This window comes from Mustela putorius, unplaced genomic scaffold (genome assembly GCF_011764305.1).
Source record: "Mustela putorius furo isolate JIRA1106 unplaced genomic scaffold, ASM1176430v1.1 tig00000224_pilon_pilon_pilon, whole genome shotgun sequence".
NCBI lineage: Eukaryota > Metazoa > Chordata > Mammalia > Carnivora > Mustelidae > Mustela > Mustela putorius.
In genome coordinates this window covers 16,724,421-16,748,877 of record NW_025421321.1, presented here as the reverse complement: position 1 = coordinate 16,748,877, position 24,457 = coordinate 16,724,421, and the positions used below count along the sequence as shown (strand labels likewise).

At 41.4% G+C, this 24,457-nt stretch overlaps 1 long non-coding RNA gene across 3 annotated transcripts; it reads left to right on the top strand.

Moving 5' to 3' along the window:
* The first annotated feature begins 15,017 nt into the window (after positions 1-15,017).
* LOC101680671 lies at positions 15,018-18,096 on the top strand. 3 transcript variants are annotated; one of them, XR_006606083.1, is made up of 4 exons: positions 15,018-15,259; positions 16,365-16,623; positions 17,248-17,495; positions 17,821-18,096. It is a non-coding gene; the product is annotated as an uncharacterized LOC101680671 (long non-coding RNA). The 3 variants fall into 3 exon arrangements; XR_001179468.2 differs by having other exon boundaries at positions 16,365-16,743; XR_199439.2 differs by lacking the exon at positions 15,018-15,259 and adding an exon at positions 15,266-15,390 and having other exon boundaries at positions 16,365-16,743.
* The last annotated feature ends 6,361 nt before the right edge of the window (positions 18,097-24,457 follow it).

The following is a 24,457-nucleotide window of genomic DNA, read 5'->3' as shown; positions in this document are numbered from 1 at the left end:
ACACACTTCTTCTCATTTAATCCTCATAATAAGCTCATCGGGTATTTACAATTTTTATCCGCACTTACAGATGACTAAATTGAGATTTAGAGATGTTAAGCATCTTGTTCAAGCAAATAAATAGGTAAAACCAGTTGATGGCATGATCCTAGTGCTAGAAATCAGACCGTGAGTACTCTCCCTTCAGCAAACATTGGAAAGCGCCCCTATGACTGATGAGAAAAGAAAGCTGATTTAAACATAGTGCTGGTGTGAGGAACACAAAGATTGGCCAGTTCCCTTATCCTTGATCAAAACCTTCCAGGCAGAAGATGAATCCCTGAGGACAGTTTCTCTTGAACAGACAAACACAGGCTCTCTGTAGCAGTCACATGGCTTAAGTATGTCAAATGTCAGTAAAGACCACTCTAGAGAAAGATGGTGATTTCTAGAAATAGTCCAGTGACTCACTCCAAGACTAAATTAGTTCCATATCCAAAGGAAGGAGAGTGCAAGGAGCCTAGAATATTGCACCAAACCATAGATGTCGTCCCTGCTCACCATGGTCAACACAGCATGAGTTTACTCAAGGGAAGTTGTTGGCTCATCAGTCTTGGTTCATCTTTGATGTTTGATAATTTAAGTCCATGGCTTAAGTTTTATACTTTTCTCAATAGATCAAAAATTATTTTGATTTTAAAAACCCTACTCATTTATTTTTATGTTTTTATTGTATTAGTCACCATACAGTATTTCATTAGTTTTTGATGTAGAGTTCCATGATTCATTATTTGCATGTAACACCTAGTGCTCCATGCAATACAGGCCCTCCTTAATATCCATAACCAGGCTCTCCCCTCTAAAACCCTTAGTTTGTTTCCTGGAGTATATAGTCTCTCATGGTTTGTCTTCCTCTCTGATTAACACCCCCCTTCCATTTTTCCCTTCTTTCTCCTAATGTCCTCCATGTTATTCCTTATGTTCCACATGTAAGTGAAACCATTTGATAATTGTCTTTCTCTGCTTGGCTTATTTCACTCAGCATAACCTCTTCCAGTTGCATCTATGTCAGTACAAATGGTGGGTATTCATCATTTCTAATGGCTGAGTCATATTCCATTGTGTATATGGGCCATATCTTCTTTATCCATTTGTCTGTTGAAGGCATCTTGGCTCCATCCACAGTTTGGCTATTGTGGACATTGCTGTTATGAACTTTGGGGTGCATGTGCCCCTTCTTTCTATATCTTTGGAGTAAATACCCAGTAGTGCAATTACTGTGTCATAGGGTGGCTCTATTTTTAACTTTTTGAGGAATCTCCACACTGTTTTCCAAAATGGCTGTACCAGCTTGCATTCCCACCAACAGTGTAAGAGGGTTTCCCTTTCTCCAAATGCTCTCCAACATTTGTTGTTTCCTGTTTTGTTAATTTTTTCTATTCTAACGGGTGTAAGGTGGTATTTCAATGTGGTTTTGATACTTTCAATGCCACCTTGATCAAAATATGAATGGCATTTCTCCAAGAGCTAGAAAAAACAATCCTACAATTTGTATGGAACTGACTCTGAATTGCCAAGGAAATGTTGAAAAAGAAAATGCTGTGGGCTTTATATTGCCTGATACCAAGCTGTATTACAAAGCTGTGATCATCAAGACAGCATGGTACTGGCACAAAAACGGACACATAGATCAGTGGGACAGAATAGAGAGGCCAGATATGGACCCTCAACTCTATGTTCAACTAATCTTGGACAAAGCAGGAAAAAATATCCGATGGAAAAAAGACAGTCTCTGCAATAAATGGTGCTGGAAAAATTGGACAGCTATATACAGAAGAATGAAACTTGACCATTCTCTATCACCATACACAAAGATGAACTCGAAATGGATGAAAGACCTCAATGTGAGACAGGAATCCATCAAAATCCTAGAGGAGAACATAGGCAGTAACCTCTTTGACATCAGCCACAGCCACTTCTTCCAAGACATGTCTCTAAAGGGAAGGAAGGCAAAACCAAAAATGAACTTTTGGGACTTCATCAAGATAAAAAGCTTCTGCACAGCAAAGGAAACAGTCAACAAAACTAAGAGGCAACCGTGGAATTGGAGAAGATATTTGTGAATGACATTACAGATAAAGGGCTGGTATCCAAGATCTATAAAGAACTTCTCAAACTCAGCACCCCAAAAAACAAATAATCGAGTCAAAAAAATGGGCAGAAGACATGAAAAGACACTTCTCCAAAGAAGAAATACAAATAGCTAACAGATACATGAAAAAAATGTTCAAAAACTTTACTCATTTATGTAACAGTGAGTTTCTGGCTGATTGCAGGAGCTACAAACAAATATAAGATAAAGACTGTTCTCCAGGCTCTTATACTCTGGTTGGGCAGATGATGGGGACCAGAGAGTCCTGTAGACCATTAAGGAGCTTGGGCCTTACCCTGAGTCCAGCCCAGTAGGGAAGTGGCCAGATGTGTAAAGGTCCCTCTGGCTGCACGGAGAAGGACATATTCAGGGGCATGAGTTGAGGTGAGGTGAGCAGCTAGATGCTGCAGTATCTCAAGGGAGAGAACAGTTGCCTGAACTAGATTTGTGGTAATGAATAAGACAAATTTAAAAACTGGGAAATGGTAATTAATAAGGTATAAATGGTGATGAGGAGGGAGGTGCTGAGCACGTTGCATGACTGCTGGTCTGGGGCATTGATGGTTCTGCACACTGAGGCAGGGAAATAAGGGAAGAAGCAGGTTTGAGAAACAGAATGATTCGAGTTTGAGATGTCTATGGAAACCTTTGAGCCAACATAGGAAATAAATGTCTTTCCTTATAGGCAATTAGGCCAGTTTGAAGTCATTCACCCAGTGCTTTTTTTATTGAGCACTTACTATGTGTCAGATAATATGCAAAGAGCTAAGGTTTTACAGAGAATATCCATCTCTGTCCTCAAGGAGATTATAGTCCAGTGGGATCTAGAGCAAGTCTTAAAAAAGCTTTGGGACTCTGCAGAAAATCTATCAAATTATTCTTTTTGTACATTTCCAGGAAAGTTGAGGCAGAGATGGTTCACTGTCTCCAGCCTGTGTCCCTTCCTTCAGCCCCTCTCATCTGTACAAACCCTGGTGTCAGATGCTATTGTATGGAGGCAGCACTTCTGGGCCCTCACAGACCTGCCTCCTATGGAGGGCTACTGTATATATGCCAGAATTAGGGTAGGTGCTCATGTAATACTGCTCCTTTAACTTTAAATAGTCTCCCCTTTTCTGACCCTTTTACAAGTGAAGAAACTGAGCAGTATGTAATTTCTATAATATTGCTTATAGCCTGAGCCAGGATTGACAAATTTCTGTCTGACTCCAGAACCTGATAATGTAAAGCTAATGTGTGGCAAAGTAGCATTGCCTTTTGGCCTGAGCAGGAAGGGTCCCTCCCTGGGACCCCAGGCTTTAAAGGACTCTACTTTGACTCTCTTCCAGCCACAGAACAAGAGGCCAAGGGAACTTGCCTACCCACAATCTGGCCCCCTGCTCTAGTCCATGCTCTGGGTGCCCAAGATTCCCAAATTCTGTGCTCAGGAGCCTCTGGATTGGTTCTAGGGCTTGCCTGGGCCTCTTCCCAGATCTGTTTACCTGAGAAGGAAATCAGTGTGCACTGCCCTAGAGCTCCTAGGACCGGGGTCCTAGCTCATTGCCTGCACTTATCATTTCATTACAAGTTGCGAATTGGTGATATTCTATCATTTCTTCTCTACTAATTAGCTGACAGAGTCTTTATTTATTTATTTATTTAAAGATTTTATGTATTTATTTGACAGAGATCACAAGTAGGCAGAGAGGCAGGCATAGAGAGAGGAGGGAGCAGGCTCCCTGCTAAGCAGAGAGCCCGATGCTGGACTTGATCCCAGGACTCTGGGATCATGGCCTGAGCTGAAGGCAAAGGCTTTAACCCACTGAGCCACCCAGGCACCCTAGCTGACATAATCTTAAAGAATATTTTACTTATTATTTGGCTCTTCAGTGCTACTGTTCATACAGGAAAGGCAGAATAAACAATTCTTTCCTCGTATTTACCAGTTTTTAAGTCCTGACATCCTAAGTGATTCCCCAACTGCCCTGTGAATTTTCACATTTCCTAGCCCAGACAAACTCTGGGACAGCTCACAAATGAGATCATGAAAATCCAGTCATTGATCCTGAGGCGGCTATTGAGAATGAAACCTGCCATCCAGCCAGGGCCTCAGGAGTGTGAGGCACTTGCATATCCATTACTCGTTAAGCCTCAGGAGCCCCAAGAGGTAATAGTGAAGCTGGTTTTGCAGGCTTGCGTCGGTCTGACCCTGAAGTCCACAAGGTGGTTTGTTTTGTTTATCACACCTACCGTAGGAGATTAGAAATGCATATATATAATTTTAATTTTCAAGCACAGGAAGAAGATGTATCCTGTCAACTACCAGGGTGACCTTGAAGTGGAGCCTAGGCGTGAGTCTAAGAGTGGTTTGTGAACATGTCCCAATTGAATGTGAGTCTTTATTTTCAGGGCTTGACGGGGGAACTAACAACACATCATTTCAGACAATTCCCATTTTCTTTACAGCGTTACTAAATCCCGAATGTTTTCTTCCTCCACCCCTCACCCCAAACACACTTATCAACTCTTCCATGCCCCAGGCATCATGCCTGGCCCCGAAGATTATGAAGATGAAGAAGGTAAGCTTCCGTCTTTGAAAGCACAAAACTGTGGAGGGAAACAGGAATGGAAATGGGGACTGGGAAGCATAAAAAGGTGCTGCAATCGAGGTAGAGGCATGGTAGGGAGCAATAAGGGGGAGGTACCAATTTTACCTCGAGGACCACAGAAGTCAGAGGAGGCTTCTTGGGTGAGTGGCGATCACACAATTTATTTGACATTATTCAACATTTACCATGTGTTAACCACTGTGCTGTGCACCTTTAAGGATTTGATTGTGGCTTCTTTTTTCTTTAAGCTTTAAGTGTTCCAAGATTCATTGTTTATGATTGTGGCTTCTGTACTCTGCTGCATATCTTTAACTTCCTTCACCATTCTTGGCTTGGACACCTAAGAAGGCCAGGAATCTAACACAGCTTACCTGCACTCTCGTTTTTCTTATCCTTTTCTCACTCCTTTATTAACTCCAAAAAAGGCAAGAACTGTTTCCTCTTATTTAAAAAATATCCTCCTAAACACAAGCATATATACACATGGTGTGTAATAGAATTTATTCTATGCCTGGTGGCATAAATGGAGGAGGAACAGGTGAGTAATTGCAATGATGACACTAATAATAACAGTGTATTTACTGAACATTTACTCTCTGCCTGGTACTGTTGTAATAACTTCAAATGTGTATTAACTCATTTGATTCTCACAATGCTCCATGAACGAGTCACAACAAAGGTTCTTATCTTACTTAAAAACGTCAGAACTTTATAAGGGAGAGAGCAAGTAAGCAACAAAGGAGGTCAAAACATGTAAAGCTCTTTCTTCTAAATTAAAATGTCCTTCTGATAAAAAAAATATATATTGGTCCCTACTTATGATGACTAGCTCTTTATACTAAAAGAGTATATCGTGCTTTGTCCTTTTTTATTATGGCTTAAATGTGAAAAACAGTCCTGGTTCAATTTGTGTCATTTGAAACATTATCATTTTCCAAACCCTAAATGTAGCTGAGACAATAAAGAGGTGCCAAGAGTCCTAGATGCATACTCTTCTGACCCACTGGAGGACGTTCTGAATTATCATTGCCTTTGGTTATGACTCCTAAGCAGCCAGAGGCTGGCAGGTCCCATTAGTGAGGCACCAAGTTTAGACACAAAGTTATGCCAAAAAAACTGAAATCCCAGTCAGAGGAGATCCCTACAGTCTGACAGACAGGCACCCTGGGCGCAGGTCTTTATTTTTTCCAGCTGAGACAGGTCACTTTTACCACTTGGGGTCTACAATCTTCTCAGAAAGATTTCTGAGACAAGTTTCATCCATTTCTGTTCTCTACAGCTCAACTTTCTCAGCACCACTTTGGGCAAAAGCACTCAGCAAACTCTCAGTAAATGTGAGGTTGGCCAGCCTTGCTTTGTCAAACTAAACTCCAAAGATAAGTCAACAACTCCTACATGGTGTATATGCCTTGGAACTTTTTCTAAAGCATGCTTCAAATTGCCTTTCCCTTCTTCCCCTATCCCATCTGGAAACGGCAGGATAAAAGGAAGCTATCCAATGTTAAGCCACTTAATCACTCTGAGAGCTGTGAACCAGCACACAGAACAAACACAAGGAATAGAACAGACATTACTATAGGCAATGCTGAAGGCTGTGTGTTTTCAAGCACCTTTAGGCTTATATAGAGGGAAGACACTAGTAAAATATCTTTTGTTTGAGACAAATGGCATTGGAAAGACATATAGGTGGCAAAGGGCACTGTACTGAGAGAAAGAAAGGCTGGATTCTCTTCTTAGCTCAGCCTCCAATTTGGGCAGGTAACCTAGCATTTTGGTTTTTTCATCCAGGGGTGGACACAGACTTATTGCAAATGAATCTTCCACAGAAACCCAAGGAATAAAACACTTACTTTTAGTATTTTATTTAAATTATTTGAATACATTTCAATAACGTACTCATTATTGACTGCAATATTCAATATTGTATTTATTTCTTTAGAAGTTTATAAAGATAATTAGTGGGTATTTACCTCCTCCCTAAAGTGGAATACTAATTCAAAAATATATGTGCACCCCATGTTCATTGCAGCATTATTTACAATGGCTAAGATAACAAAAATAACCTAAGTGTCCATCAATAGATACTTAGCCATAAAAAAAAAAAAGAAAGATCTTGCCATTTGTGACAACATGGATGGACCTACAGGGAATTATGCTAAATGAAATAAGACAGAGAGAGACAAATATCATATGATTTCACTTATATGTGGAATCAAAAACAAATTTTTAAAAAAGGAAATAAATCCATAAATACAGAGAAAAACTGATGGTTGTGGTGGGGAGCAAAATAGGTGAAGGGGAGTGGGAGATATAGGCTTTCAGTTATGGAATGAGTAATCATGAGGATAAAAGGTAAAGCACAGGGAATATAGTCAATAGTACTGTAATAGTGTAGTATGGTGAGAGATGGTATTACACTTGTGGTGAGCATAGCAAAATGCATAGTTGTCAAATCACTAAGCTGTATACCTGAAACTAATGTAACATTGTGTATCAACTATACTTCAATTAAAAAAAAATTGCTGGGACATAAGTTAATTTTGACCATGGTGTTTGGTATATTAAAATTTGGGAAAAAATACATTAAAAAATCTTAAAAGTGCTCAGAATGCCTTAGGGAACTCTGTGAAACAGAGCTAAAAACCAAGGCTCAGTTGATTATTAAAGGTCCTTCCATTTAAAAAGTTTCATGATGGAACAAAACTGTAGAATGCAAATATTGTGCCTGACAGTCCTCTCATAGTTTACGTGTGAATTTGATCCTATTGGAAGAAATAAAAATATTCCAGAGCTTCAAAAACAGAAAGGAAAAAGCTATATAATGTTAAAATTCTCGGAGCATGGTACAATATAAATAAAAACAACTTGAGGGGTGCCTGGGTGGCTCAGTTGATTAAGTGTCTGCCTTTGGCTCAGGTCATGGTCTCAGGGTCCTGGGATTGAGCCCTACATTGGGCTCCAGCCCCGCTGGGCTCCCTGCTCAGTGCAGAGTCTGCTTCTCCTTCTCCCTCTGCCCCTCTCCCCGACTTGTTCTCTCTTTCTTTCCCTCTCTTTCTTTCAAGTAAATAAGTAAAATAAAAAACCAAGAATTTGAGTATCAGAACTTATGTGAGAGGGCACTTTGAAAATTACATTATAATGTATAGATCCTTCCCAAGAACGCAAACTTGATTTAATATCCAAAATCAATCAATATAATACACCATATTAATCAAGTGACAAAAGCCATATGATGAATGCAATAGACATAAGAAAATCATATGACAAAATCCAACATGTGTTCAGAATAAAAACAATCAACAAAATAAGAATAGAAATTCTTTAAACTGATAAAGGGACCTATGACAAAACCACAGTTAATATCATACTTGATGGTGAAAGACTGAATACTTTCCCCTAAGATCAGGAACAAGACAACAGTATTCACTCTTATGACCTCCATGCAACATTGTACAGCCAACCAGGGCAATTAGACAAGAAAAACAAAGCATCCAGATTGGATAGAAAAAGTAAAACTATCTCTCTTTGCAGATGACATGATTTAAGGATATAGGAAAGGAATCCACTAAAAAACTATTAGAACTAATAAATGAGTTTAGTGGTGTGGCAGGATACAAGATCAGCTTACAGAAACCAATTGTATTATAGGAAAGCAAAATTAAGAAAACAATCCCATTTTTAATAGCAGCAAAAGAGAATTAAACACCTAGGAAATTTAACCAAGGAAACTGAAGATTTGTATACTGGAAACTATAAGACATAGTTGAAATAAATTGAAGATATAAACAAATGAGATATTTCTTGTTCATAGATTGGAAGATTAATATTATTAATATGGCAATACTCCTAAAATTATCTACAGATTCAATACAATCCTTATCAAAATCCCTGCTGGAATTTTTGCAGAAATTGACAAGATGATCCTAATTTACATGGAAATTCAAGGAACCCCAAATAGCCAAAACCCAAATAGCCCAAACAATCCTGAAATCTTGAAAAACAAAAACAAAGTTGGAGAACTCTCACATTCTGATTTCAAGATCTTATTACAAACTTCCAGTAATCAGGATGGTATGGTACTGGCATAAGGTTAAATATAGAGATTAATGGAATAGAATTAAGAGCCCAGAAATAAACCCCCACCCTTAAGATCAACTGATTTTTGACAAGGATAACAAGATACTTTAATGGAAGAAAGAATAGTCTTCTCAACAAATGTTACTAAGAAAACTGATATCCTCATAAAGTATTATACACCATATACAAACAGGAACTCAAACTGGGTCATAGACTTACATGAAAGTGCTAAAACTATAGAATTCCTAGAAGAAAACACAGGAGTAAATCTTTATGGCTTTGGGTTAGGCAATGGTTTCTTAGATATGACACCAAAAACATAAACTAAAAGAGAAAAATAAAGGTCACTTCATCAAAATAAAAAAAAAAATCATCAAGAAATACATCAACAATACCATCAATAAAGTAAAAAGGCACCAACGGAGTGGGAGAAAATATTTTAAGATCATATATTGGTAAGGGTCTTGTATTCAGAATATATAAAGAATGGTTACAACTTAATAAAGAAAAGACAACTCAATTAAATAGTGGGGAGACGATTTGAGTAGACCCTGTCTTTGAAGAAGATATATAGTTAATAAGCATATGAATATAAACACATTTAGTCATGGAGAAATGCAAATCAAAATCATGATGACATGCCACTGCATACCAACTACAAAGGCTGTAATACAAATACAGATAGTAACAAGCGTTGGCAAGGATATGGAAAAACTGGAAACTCCACACACTACAGATAGGAATGCAAATGAGGCTGCCATGTTGAAAGACAGTTGGGCAGTTCTTCAAAATGCTAAACATAATTGTCACATGACCCAGCAGTTTTGCTTTTCAGCATATACATAAGAGAAATGAAAACATACATCTACCTAACAACTTGTACATGAGTATTCATAGCAGTATTATCTGTAATGGCCAAAAAGTGGAAACAACCTAAATGTCCATCAGCTGAGAACTGAATAAACAAAACTGGGATATCTACATAGTGAAATGTTATTTGACAATGAAAATGAAGAAACTACTGACTTGTGTTACAACATGGATGAACCTTGAAAACATTATGCTAAGTGGAAGAAGTAAGATGCAAAAAGCCACATGTTACATGATTCCATTTATATAAAATGTCTAGAATAGGCAAATCCTTTGAGAGAGAAAATAGATTAGTGGTTGCTTGGGGAAAGTGTTCAAGTGGGGGTGGCCAGCAAAGAGTGACTGCTAGTACCTACAGGGTTTCTTGTAGTGGTATTGAAAGTTTTAAAATTATGTTGTGGTGATGATGGCACAACTGTGAATATCACTAAAAAGGGTTGAAATGGTGACTTTAAATGGATGACTTTTATGACATATGAATTATATCTATGGAAGTCATGTTAAATCTGCTATAAAAGCTTCATTTATTTATTTATTTATTTATTGAAGATTTATTTATTTATTTGACAGATAGAGATCACAAATAGGCAGAAAGGCAGGCAGAGAGAGAGGAGGAAGGGAAGCAGGCTTCCGGCTGAGCAGAGAGCCTGACGCGGGGCTTGATGGGGGGCTGGATCCCAGGACCTAGGGACCACGACCCAAGCTGAAGGCAGAGGCCCTAACCCACTGAGCCATCCAGGCGCCCCTATGTATTTTTTTTTTAATATAATTTTTAATTTTTTATAAACATATATTTTTATCCCCAGGGGTACAGGTCTGTGAATCACCAGGTTTACACACTTCACAGCACTCACCAAAACACATACCCTCCCCAATGTCCATAATACCACCCCCTTCTCCCAACCCCCCTCCCCCCAACAACCCTCAGTTTGTTTTGTGAGATTAAGAGTCACTTATGGTTTGTCTCCCTCCCAATCCCATCTTCTTTCATTTATTCTTCTTGTACCCACTTAAGCCCCCATGTTGCATCACCACTTCCTCATATCAGGGAGATCATATGATAGTTGTCTTTCTCCACTTGACTTATTTCGCTAAGCATGATACGCTCTAGTTCCATCCATGTTGTCGCAAATGGCAAGATTTCATTTCTTTTGATGGCTGCATAGTATTCCATTGTGTATATATACCACATCTTCTTGATCCATTCATCTGTTGATGGACATCTAGGTTCTTTCCATAGTTTGGCTATTGTGGACATTGCTGCTATAAACATTCGAGTACACGTGCCCCTTTGGATCACTACGTTTGTATCTTTAGGGTAAATGCCCAATAGTGCAATTGCTGGGTCATAGGGCAGTTCTATTTTCAACATTTTGAGGAACCTCCATGCTGTTTTCCAGAGAGGTTGCACCAGTTGTATTTATTTTTTAATTTAAATTCAGTTAGCCAACATATAGTACATTATCAATTTCAGATGTAGAGTTTAATAACTTATCAGTTGCATTTAACACCCAGTGCTCATCACATCATGTGCCCTCCTTAATGCCCATCATCCAATTACCACATCCTCCCACTCACTTTCCCTTCAGCAACCCTTGTTTTATTCCCTGAAGTTAAGAGTCTCTCGTGGTTTGTCTTCCTCTCTGATTTATTCCCATTCAGTTATCCCTCCCTTCCCCTATGATCTTCTATTTTGTTTCTTTAATTCCACATATGAGTGAAACCATATAATAATTATCTTTCTCTGATTGACTTATTTTGCTCAGAATAATATTATGGGTATTATGTCGATGCAAATGGTAAGTGTTCATCCTTTTTGGTGGATGAATAATATTCCATTGTAAATATGGACCACATCTTCTTTACCCATTCATCTATGCATGGACATCTAGGTTCTTTCCATAGTTTGGCTATTGTGGACATTGCAGCTATAAACATTGGGGTGCAGTTTCCCCTTCTTTTCACTACATTTATATCTTTGGGGCAAATACTTAGTAGTGCAATTGCTGAGTCATAGGGTAGCTCAATTTTTACCTTCTTGAGGAACCTCCATACTGTTTTCCAGAGTGGCTATACCAGCTTGCATTCCCACCAAAACTTCTTTTAAAATGCAAAACTAGATGTATCTGCTACAAGAAACTCACAAAATATAAGTGTACTAAAGGGGAGAAATGTCAAAATATCACATTAATAATGATATTGATCTCATTTTGGAGGGCTTGCACTATGCCAGGCCCTGCTCTATAGCTTTTCACAAGTCAGAACTCATTTAATCCTCATAATAACCCTATGAGGTAAGTTATTATCCTTATTTTATAGTTGAGCAAACCAAGACACATTTCACACAGCCAGCACTATCGCAGGCAATTTCTTTGTAGAGCCCGCAAAGTCAATCCCCTGTCTTTCAAGAAACAAGGTCAACTTCTGGGACTAGTAGGTATTCAAAGCTGCCTCCATCTGCCCATTAAAAGTCCAAAAGGGCAGCTCAGGTCTTAGACCATGAGGGTGTGTCCAGTTGTGCTCAGATTGAGCTTTGAGGTGATGGGAAATGGAGGTCAGAATTCATGTTCTCCCTTTTCTGTGAAGTGGTGGATAAGCAAACACAGAAATGTTCCCACACCAAGACAGAGAGAAGTCCAAGTTAGAGTTGTTATGTCTGGTTTCCCAAGGAAACTTTGAATGGCTGTGAGGTAGAGTTCTCTCTCTTCTGAACTCTGCATTTTTGTAACACAAGCAAAGAGAAATTTGGGTATGCCAGCAGCAGCTTTTCAATTCCTGTCTGAGAAAAAATTAACATTGTTCCCAAGAACAGGAAGAGGTTTGGGGTGAAAGAGAATGCACTGAAAGTGTAACTAGATTATCAATTATGTTACTCAACCACCAGACAGAGACCTGTCTCATGCCTAGAAAGTGTCTTAGTCTTCCTCGGAGATGACTCAGAATTAATGGGACTCTGGTTTCCTCTGTTCTAAGTGTACTCAATTTCTAAGTGACTGCTTTGTAATAAGATTCAGCTGCTCAGGTTGAGATTCCAAGAGGATGAAATTGCTTTCCAGATGTTGCTAGAGTCAGAGAACCCAGATCTCTGTAGCTAGCTAGCCCTATAGATGCTCTCCTCATCTTTTCCCCCCACCCCCCAACACACACACACACACACACACACACACACACACACACGGGACCAACAAGGCCAGGCTTCCTTCCCCAAGCCAAGGAAGTGTTTCATCTAGCCTAGCTGCAGGCACAGAGGTAAAGTGTTCTTTTTTTTTTTTTTTTTTTTAATTTTGGGGATGTGATTACAAAAGTCATGCACTGTCATTATGAAAAGTAAAAAGATGTTCATATCTGACTTTGAGCACTTGGTGCGTCAGGTGCTGTGCTCATGAATTCACTCCAATGATTTCACTTACTCATCCTAACAATCCATTGAAGCAGGCATTATAACTATTACTTCCAATTTACACATGAAGAAACTGAGACTCAGAGTGGTTGAATAACTTGTTAAAAGTCACCCCATGGCAAAACTAGGGAACAAAACCCTGTTTGAGTTTAACCCCTACACTGCATTGTTATAATGCAAAAGGGAATGTGTGATGTCCTGCAGAGAAGGGCAACCAAAGAGTATGGGGACTAGATGACGTCCAGGGTGCAATGTATGAGGATACAGCATAGGGCATCATTGGTACAAAACTATCCAGAATGGCAGCACCTCAACTACTCCCAAATAGGCTCTTCCTCCCTGGAGCCCTGTCTTGGTTAACACCATGAACACCCAAGCCAACAGATCACCAAGGATGAGCCTCTGCTCCTTCTTCTCCCTCACTTCCCCAGATCCCAAATCCCCAAGTTCTCTTAGTTCTCTTGCCAACTATCTGTCCCTTCTTTCCCCTTCTATCGTTTATTCATTAATTCAGAAAAGGAGTGAGGGCAGGGGTCCTGGCCTCCCTCTCCAGTATTTTTAAAATAATTGCCTCGCCTCTTTTTTTCTCTCTCTCTTTTCTCTCTCTCTCTCTTTTTTTTTTCAGCATAACAGTATTCCTTGTTTTTGCACCACACCCAGTGCTCCATGCAATCCATGTGCTAATACCCGCCACCTGGTTCCCTCAACCTCACACCCCCCACCACTTCAAACCCCTCAGATTGTTTTGCAGAGTCCATAGTCTCACCTCTTTAATGCATCCAAGGTGTGGCACTTAGGAGGTGCTCAGGGAGTGTGGAATGAATGAATGAATGAATCTTCTGCACTAACACCAGGGTCTTTCTAAAAGGTAGTTTGAATCATGGCACTCAGAAACTTTCAGAGGTTATGTATTTTCTCCAGCATGCAGTCTTAGCCTGACATTCAAGACTTTTCACAATCCGGATCACATCGGCCTAAGCTCCATTCAAACAAAATTACTCATGCTGATGCAAACTTTCTTGTCCCTTCTCTTGACAGACACACCAAATCTCACGTTGGACTTCTTGTATTTCTCAGTCTCGCTTCCAGGCCAGGTGAGGGCTGAAAAACAGGCTCTGGCCAGTGGACTCCTCCCATGATGCATCATGTTGCAGAAGAGATGGATGGGTTGGTCCCTAAGAGGTTCCAAGTCTATATGTTACCAGAGTATGATCTATCCTCTCCTGACCACTCCACACAGGGAGAGGTTCCAAGTCTATATGTTACCAGAGTATGATCTATCCTCTTCTGACCACTCCACACAGGGAGAGGGAGATTTATCCTCTTTCTCTCCAGCTGAAATTCCTATCATCCTTCAAGTTTCAACTAGAGTATGACCTCCTCTTGGAGTCAGTCATTCCCATCTCTGTTTACTCTCAGAGCACTATCATTACCTCTATTTCAGCGCAGAGCAGAGCTCATCTGACAAGAAATATAAAGGCTTGTCTCTCACGTAACATTGTGAGGTTTAGAGAGCATGGACTGCATTTGTTTAATTAATTCTGTCTCCCACTGGACTTAGCCTTGTGATTTGTACTTAGAAATAGTTAGTGTGCAACTAATATTAATTGGGTCAGAGGAAAAAGTATTTACCCCTTTACCTCAGTGTATGCAACTGGGGGTGGAAAACAAAAGCTTGACCCATCTGAGCCTGGAGGGCACAGTGGTTGGCAAGGATTAGAGAAGGTTTCAGGTCAACAGGTTTCTAGGCAGGGTGTGTGTGTTGGGAGGTTGCTGTTCACAGAGCCCCGTCATTGCCATCCCTCCCCAAATCCCCCAGGAAATCCAAAGCCTGTGCACAATCTGGGGGAGCTAGGGAAGAGCCTCTGCAGCTTCCAACTGTTTACCTCCTGGGTACCATGGCGACGAGAGATTGGTCACCATGGCAACCCCATTATTACCCAGACGCAGCAACCTCTGGCAGATAGTGAATGAGGACAGAAAAGGCATAAAAACTGGTACACCAAAGACAAGGGGCACACGCAGTCCTGGCCAAAGTCCCCGCTAAAGAGATTGAGATCTTGCTCTGACCAGTCAGTTACCCACAGAGCGAACATTCAGCTTCTCCTCGCATCCTGCGCCCAGCAGGAACCTCATTTATAGCTGAACAGAGGCTGAAGAGGAAAAGAGCATGTGCTTGGGCATTCATGGGAAGTAAGGGCAGTTTGTGTCTTCCCTACCCCCACTCCTACCAAAGGAGCTCCCACCAGCTCAGTGTAATCCCAGCTGGGTTCCCTAGCCTGGCAGAATTTTCAAGAATCCAAGACTTTGGCATACAAGACCTGGTATGGAGGACACAGCCATAGTAGTCACCTCCCCTCTCTTTGTCCAACTTTTCACTGCCCTTTCCAATGATTTCTCACTGAGGGAGTATGTGACTTTGTTCCCAGATGATTATATTATTACTGGGTATTATGAAGGAAAGTATGTGTGTGTGTGTGTGTGTGTGTGTGTGTGTGTGTGTTGTGTGGAAGGCGGGGGAGGAAAGTGGTACTGGTGGATGGTCCTTAGAAAAAAGTAGGGGTCTGGACAGCCCAGTAGGGGAAAGAGCCCAAACCCAGGTGGGAGCACCACTGCCCTGTAGTTTGGGGTACAAAGGACCATATCAACCCATTTCCCCTTTGGAAAATTTGGTGAGGAATGTCCACTGTCAGGCTCTCTGGTTTCCAGGCAAGAGGTTGCAGAACTCACATTGGGAGTCTTAAGCAAGCAAAGTGCTTGTTGGAGGCACCTGGCCCATGGACGGAGGACTTCAGGTCCTTTCTGCTCTTCCCTCCCTTTATCCCCAGCCACAGTTCTTGTCTAGCTGGAGATACCCACTTTAGAATGACAAAGTATAAAATCTCAGCAACAGCATAAAGTAGGGCAGTCGTGAATTGAGGAATTACAAAGGGAGAAAAATGAAACAGCCCTCTATCTCCCTAGTCATCCAGCTCCAGCTCTTATTGAGGATTGCGGGAATCCCCAGGACAGCCAGAGTGTGAGGAAAGGCTAGCCCAGCTCCCTTGGGAATAGTGAGTGGGGAGAGAAAAACCTGAGGACTTGGACAGAAAGCCCGTATGATTATCTGGTTAGGGGATTGCAAAGGATCAGAGGGCCTGCTGCCCTTCTCCTTAATACCTAAGCACTAAGCCCAGAGGCCCGGAGTGGCCAAGATCGCAGATTATGATTTTTATCATTTAAAAAAAGAAGAAAAGGAAGAAAGAAAATTGTGATTCTCACTTCCCTAAATAATTTGAACTCTTTACCTCCTCCTCAGCCCACCTGTCTCTGGATCCCCAACGCTGAGTAGGGTCTTGCAGAGGCAGTCCCTCAATCCTGGTCCACTGATCTCCCTAGCTCCTGCTGCTTCCAAACCACAGACACAACTTCCCCACATGCAGTGTGGACTCGAGGAGACTCTGCAAATCCCTGACCTGAAACCACAGAAATGAGGCAGCGGCCAAAGAGCCTCTTCCAGGACAAGCCGTGTTGGAGGCGTGGGGCCCGGCCTCTGGATTACAGGTTGTCTTAAGGAGGTATTCCCGATTTGGTGCCATTCCCAGACCCCCTACCTGTCCCCAGTGGGAGCCAGTCCAACTCTTTCTGCCTCCGGCTCCGACGGCTCAGCCCGGCTTGGCCCAGTGCGGTTGCCGGACGTGAGTATAAGGGGTGCGGTGGACTGCACAGGGGGGGCTTTGTCCTGTGATCTGGCCTGGAGGGGGCGGGGTGTGCCGGGGATGGGAACAGATGCCCTGAGCGGGCCCTTTCCTCTGCCGCTTTAACTCGCGGAGACGCGGCCCGTTTCAGCACCGGGGGCTGCGGACAGCGCCACTACCGCACTAGTGCTTCGCCAACCCCACGGCCCAGCCGGGAATTTTAAATCCACCTCTTGTCTGGATGGAATCAGAGACTCAGTACATCTCCCAGAGCCCCCAAGAACTCCCAGCGCAAGAGCCCCTACAATCCTTACCCGCTAAAGTTTGAGTTCTCTGCGACGCGCCTCTGTCTGGCAAAGCGTCTCCTCCTCGCTCCCTCCGGGTTCTGGGCAACAGCTCTGGTCTCACTCTCGCCCCAGCGCTCTGGCCCCAGGACCCTCCTCTGCGGATGGCGGAAGGAGTCTGTTGCCTTCCTCTCTCTCTCTCTCTCTCTCTCTGGGAAAGTCAGGTGAGACTCTGGAGTCTCAAAGGCGGTCCTGGAAGAGGCAGAAGCTGCCCATTCCTATCAGCATCCCTTCCAGGGGAAAAGTGGGCGAGCCAGGAGCAACAAAACAAGAAAGTCTGCCTGTCAGCTCTGGACTCTCTCCTAACCGGGAGACGTCACCTTGGACTCTTCCTGGGATGTTTTTACCAGTAATGTAATCCACATTCGATGAGGACCCTGCAGAGATCTGGGAGTCTGAAGTTTAAAGGTGGGAATATATATCTTTTAACTCGCTTGCAATTTAGGGAGGGTTTTAGAAACAAATCTCTCTTATGGATATTGTGTATTCTCCTTACAGAAGTTTGTTCCCTTCTGCCAGAATGGACACCACCCTATTCCCTAACCTAAACATTAAAACCCACCAATCCAGCCAAAGGAACTTAAACTCCTGTTGGAGAAAAGAACTTAACAAATCCTCCACATTTCTCCAGACTCAATTTCCCCACAGAAACCATATTTCTAAGTACACACTTCTTCATCAAGGATGAAAACCTAAACTCACCTCCCCCTCACTCTTTGGTTCTGGATTGCAGGAACAGGTCCCAGAAGGAACCTAGCCGCCTTGTCTGGGATGATATCTGGAAGCCTTTTGGATTCTGGTCCCCATAGCTGATACCCTTATGGGAAGAAACTGCAGGTGCAGATCCCACAGCAGCCTGAAAATTAGAGGACTTGGAGCTCATGGTATTTCCTGAATATACCTATTAAATTGTCTATTCATGGAGCAGATTGTCTTTAGAAGGCTTAACTTCTTGAGTTCATTCAATACTTGGAGAAATCAAGTGTACATTATTCACTGGGGAAATAAAGAATTAGAATCTCTCTCTCTCTCTCTCTCTCTCTCTCACACACACACACACACACATCCCTTAAAGGAGGAAAGCAAAACCCAGGAAAAATTTCCCCAAGGAAATGTCAGGTTTAATTGTTCATATTCAAGGGATTCTGATAGTGGGAAAGCAAATAAATGGAAGTGGTGAATCAACAAAATGGAGTGGAAGCCAGGGAAGTTGGAGGAGAGGAGAGTTCTTGTTTTATTATTTGGGTTTTTGGAAGAAATCTGAAGTAAATCTAGCACAAGTGAAAACATAACTCATGAGAGTATGCCTCATCCAAACCTTTGGCATCCTTGATCCAAAGACTCTCCAGCTTACATCAGTTACCTTGTATATTTTTTCTGCAGCCCTATTGTTAGGAAATACTTTCTTTTCTCGAATCCTAGTAATTTACACTACAAGTTAAAGCTGTTTCTTGTAGGAAAAGGGAAGATTAGAAGCAGATGGTTATCATTTATTGTCCAGAAACATTTCAGAGCGTCAAAAGAATCCTAAATATTGATTTGGAGAAAGTAGTAGGTACCATGAGACAATTTTAACACATAATCCTGAAAGTGAAAAATCCCTTTGGACTTTGTTTTTGAAATGCAGACCATTCCTCAGATCTGAGGGGGGGGGACACAAAACCTTACAAAATTAACTTATAAAATGAAGTGGAGAAGTATCCTGAATCTGACAAAATGAGGTAGAGCATCAATGACAAGACTGAGGACATAATTAGCTCTTAGGAAATGATGTGTGTGACAATAGTTATTACTGAGGAACTTTCCATACCTGAAAGGTACAGATAAACTGAGACCAGAAATGAGCAGAAAGAACCTGGAGGGGATATATTTATGAATTTGCCTGCAAAAGGAAACCAGCAGCAAGATTCTGGGCTGTCAGGAAAGAGGGTCCAGATTTGGCCAAAGAGTCACTAAGTGGGGTGGCCTCTGAGGATCTGTCCTGTTGCTCAGGTTTCATCTGAGGTACAACCAGGTGTGTATGGCACAGCATGGAAGGGACAGCAATCCTTTGTCAAGATGGAGAATACAGTCAGCACTAAGCAATCCCAGATGAGTTAGTGGGTGTCCTAAGAGGTCCATGGCACCAAGAGACCCAGGAGAGGGATCCTCAGAAACCTAAAGCCTTGTGCCACAATAGGGAGACCTCAGGGGGAGGGAGCTATGGATAAGGCACCATTTTCTAATTCCAACCAGGCAAGTGATATTGGGGTGGGGGAAGACCAGGTGAATCCTAGGTTGCTTCAGCCTCAGATAGTACTTACTAAAGAAATGAATAGGGGTCCATGTGGGAAAGAGTGGCACCCACGCTTCAGGAGCTGAGGAAAACTGGACCTGGGGAAACTGGTATGACAAGTTCTACCTGCCTGTGATTTCACTGCCAGAGAAATAAAAGGATAAAAACTAGCTGTGCCCAGAGGGATTGAATTCGAGCATGAGCATGAACAGGTGTGGCTTAGGGGACTCCCCAGTGTAGTTTTTTTAATTGTTTTTAAATTTTAGAAAAAGTGTGATTATGGTCTATGTAGTCTGGGATTTGCTTTTTCCCCCCAAATTAAGATTCAGTGATGTTACTTCTAGCAATAGTTCTTTCAGATTTGCTGTGTAAATATATAATCATTATTTAATCCAGATGCCTATTATATATTTTGATTTAAAAACTTGGGGGGAGGAAATAAATTTTTCCTACTCTAATTGTGTAAAATCTGCCCAGTCCAAACAAATTTCAGATGTACTGGGGACTTGATATTTACAGACCAGTGTTAAAAGTCATGTAAATTGTGCCTATAGGTGGGTAGCAACTCTGCCTCTTCTGCTGGGGGCCATATGGTGTCAAGTGTGTTAAAGAACACACAATCTGATAAGGAGATGAACCAGACTAGCAGATGATAAGTAGAAATGCAAACAGATAAGCCCAGTTATCAGTAAGGGGGAGAGTGTGGGCTTGCTCTGGCAGATGGTTTAGATCCTTGGCAAATGATAAGGCAATTTGTAGGAAGGGCTTTTGGGAAATAAAATATTTATTCAGAGGCAGGTGAGGTTCGCGTGAGAAGCAATGATGCATCAACTTCCCCAGGAGGAATTCTCTCAGTCAGTGCAAAGTCATCAGATGGAAAAGGCCCCAAGGTGGGAGAAGCAGTAGTTTTCAGTTTCTAAGGCCACTTTGCCTGCTTCTCAGGCAATGAAGTTGATAGTCTATTTCCCTCACTTACCTGGAAGCTGGCAAAATAGAAGGAAAATAAAGTTGAATTAAGGAGATGTGAAGACTTGTAAATTCTATCCAAATATCATTAAGAGCCTAAGGAGGGCTGTGTTGCCCTAGGATCTAATCTACTTTGTCCGCTGGAGATGTCCCTTCAGGTCAGCCTTGCAGGCAGTCAAGTCTGCTGCCTCTCTCTCAGAAAGTCTGGTGAGGCTCTGGAGCCTCAGAGGCTATCCCAGAAAAGGTAGAAGCCACTCATCCTGACCAGTCAAATCTCTATCTAACCATCGATGTCTGGAATTCCACCGTCAGAACTTTGTTTTTATTTCCAAGTTTTGATATCTTTTCCTTTGTTGTCCTTGTTGTTGCTGCTGTTTTTACATAATCTCTGAGCCAATGTGGGGCTTGAACTCACTACCCCAAGATCAAGAGTCTCATGCTCCACCCACTAAGCCATCCAGGTGAAACTCTGATCCTTTTTAAAATGCAAATAGCTCCAGGAACATGTGACTGAGGGAAGCATTTGATGACCCTGGAGAGCGGTAAGGGTACAATGGCATGGATGCCACAGCAGGGGCATGTAGAATTGACAGGGGCAAAGGTCCAGGTGACAAACACTGAACACCCAGGGCAGACTTGGTCTCTATCACAACTTAAGCTTGGTCCTGGCCCAGAAGGATTACCTGAATTTTCCTATAAGCCGAAAGCCTTCATTTTCCACCTACAAAAGGACAATCACCTTTTCTAATTGTTAAAGCTGGCAAATGTGTCTGGATGCAAGGCTATTTCAATGAAGTGTGACACAAATGTCATCAGAGGCGCTCATTACTAGATGGGACGTGCCCTGGGGTTCAGGGCTCCTCAGGCCAACATTTTCATCAAGGCCTTGGGTAAACAGATGGAGTCTTCTGTATATTTTAATATACAGAAATTATTGTGTATGTTATTCTGCATGTACAACTAACATGCAGTCAAGAAATGCAGCAAATGAGGAATGTAAATCAGGATACAAAAAAACGTTGAGAACTTATAATGATGGACTGGATACACAGACCAAGAAAAAATGTAATAGGAACACATGCAAAATTCTGTACCAGGGTCCAAAAGGGTCCTTGTAAGGGTCCAAAACTATCAGCCACTTTAGTACAGAGAGTAGAGGCATTGCTTAGCTGACCTCATTCAATATATGTGAAGCCTCAGGATGACATGTCTCCACAAAACCTGCCAAAAAGGTCAAGACAAATAATGCTGACTGCATAGTAGTACATCAGGTAGAACAGAGGTGAGTCTTGCTCAGCTATTCTCTTTTCAGCATACCTGGATTATTTGATCTCTTCCTTCCTTTTTTCTTAATGATTTAAGAAAATAATTTTTTTTTAAAGATTTTATTTATTTGACAGAGAGAAATCACAAGTGGGCAGAGAGAGAGAGAGGAGGAAGCAGGCTCCCAGAGAGAGCCCGATGCGGGACTCGATCCCAGGACCCCGAGACCACGACCTGAGCCGAAGGCAGCGGCTTATCCCACTGAGCCACCCAGGCGCCCCAAGAAAATAATTTTTTTAATTTAAATTCAATTTTGGGGGGTTGCTACATTTTAAAGATGTGTTGTCCAGCAAAATTATATTAATAGTAGAACTTTAATATCAAGTCAATAAATTAAATTTATATTTTATGTTATGTTCTAGTGTTTTTTCACATACACATCATTCTCTTTCACAGTGATACTAACATGTGATTACAATTTGGTTATTCTATAATTAATTAGCGTCATATCTTGAGAAATAGCTTATCTTGCTGTGTTAGTTTCCAGTGATTTTTGGTCAATGTCCAAATTATTTATCATTGGTCATGATCATGGCCAAATGAATTACACAATTAATAGAATGATTTACACAGTTAATGACCTTCTTATGTACATTTAAATTATTTCCCTTTTTCAATCCTTTAGCTGACTGCCAGGAAACACTTTTCCTATTTTGTGTGACTATTTTCTTAGGTTATATTCCCAGAATATATTCCAGAGGTATAAGCATTTAAATTCAAGAAAAGTTTTAGCAATTTCTATTGCTATCAATCATTTACCAGTTTCACCAGTTTTTTTCAGCAACATTCTATTTTATTTTTCAAATTTCATGCATAAATTGTACCCAGTTATGGTTTTAATTTGCATCTCAATAAGAGGTAGTAAAGTTGAACATTTTCTTATGTCTGTTTGTTACTTGGGTCTCCTCTTTGTGAATCATCTATTCATGTCCTTGGCCCATGTACATCAGAGTTGATATTTTTCCTTTCAATTTTCATGAGCTTTTTGTGCAATACTAACAAAAGACTTTCCCCTGGTTTATTTGATGAAAATATTTCCCCTAGTCTGCTTGCCTTTTTGTTTGAGTTATGAGAATATTTATTCTAGAGACTTGCAAACATTTCCCACTGAGGATCATTCAATTCATTGAAAGCCTAGAATGCATAATCCTGCTACATATATGATGCCTACTCTTTTTTTTTTTTTTTTGTGGTTTCAAATGTTTTCATTCTCAACTAGTACATTGGTCTAGACAATTTAACCCAAAATCTCTAACTTGGAGCAATTAATTTAACGTGGGACTCAGGTTCCTCATCTGATATAAAAAGGCACCTACTTGTCACTTTTATTCCAAGAACGTCTAATAGAATATTGTGTGGGTCCAATACTTGTAGGATATTCCATCCTTCAACAACACTATGTCAGTTACCAACACGTCACCTCTCAGCTCCAAGTCTACCCTTTAGTACCTACTCCACAGAATTACTTCAAGCATTTCTGTACAAGGAACATGGTGTTAGGCTTTCTCAATAGAGGATGCTGGAACCACACGGAAGTAGGAGGGGACTCTACTGTCACTCCTGGCAGTTGTACTACTGAGTGGACATGCGAGGATGTCCACTGCTGCTCTGCTTCAGCCACATGCCTAGAACACACAGTTCCTTGACTGTGTCCCAGCCCCAGCCCGATCTGGGGGCCACCCTCATGCATTGGGCTCTCTCTCCCTTCTGCCTGGGTTCCCTCTCGCTCTGCTTCCTTAGCTCCACACGTCCCAGGTTTGTCTCAGTGCCACAACCCTCCTGACTGAAGCACCACAGCTCCAGGCTCCTACTCACACTGGTGCTCCCACTCTCTCTGAACTCCTTTCTGTGTGGCCAGCCACTTCTTGTGGCTCACCCTGCGTGCATTCTGGGGATTGATTCCTGCTGACCCCACAACTGCAGGTCAGTTGAGGTCTGTGCAAACCAGAGGACTTCCCTGCCGTCTATTTCACTGCTATGATGCTAGCTCCAACAAGGTCTAAATGTGAGCCTTGGGGAGGGTAATCCCCCTCCCAAGTTTGTTCTTCCTTGGTTATTCTCCTTCAGCCATGTAGTGCCCTATAGACTCTCCTACATCTTATGTTTAATAATCTTCATATTAGTCTCCTGTTTAAATAATTATGTGGCTTCTGTCTCTTGATTAGATCCACACTGATATGCATACTATGAACCAACGTTTCTTTTATGTTTTTATCAAGAGAAGAGGTCAGAAACTTTTTCTTAAAGGGCTGGATAGTAAGTATTTCAGACTTTCAGGGCATAAGGTTAATGTCACAAAATTCAACACTCATTCATAATGGAAGGGAGGGAGGAAAGAAGGAAGGAAGAAAAGAGGGAGGGAGGAGGGAAGACTCAGCAAATGAGCAATAGACAGGAACTTCTCCAGGTTGATAAAAATCCTGTTAGAAAAGCTTACAGGTAACAATATGCTTAATTTGAAATCGGAGATAATTTTAAATCTGAGGAATAAGGCAACGATGTTCAGTTTGAGCACTTCTATTCAACACTGTACTGCAAGTCCTAGCCAGTACAACACAGGAAAAGAAGAAATGAAACAAATGGCATAAAGATGAGAAAAAGGTAACTGTCATTCTTTAAAGACAGCATGATGGTAGAAAACCCTACCTAAACTACAAAAAATATTAGGTAAGTGAACTTAAAAAGATTGTCAGGTGCAAAATTAATATACCAAAATTCAATTGTATTTACATATATTCTAGCAACAAAAAACAAAATGAAATTTTAGAAGTACTATTTACAGTAGCATCATAGACCTAATTACTTA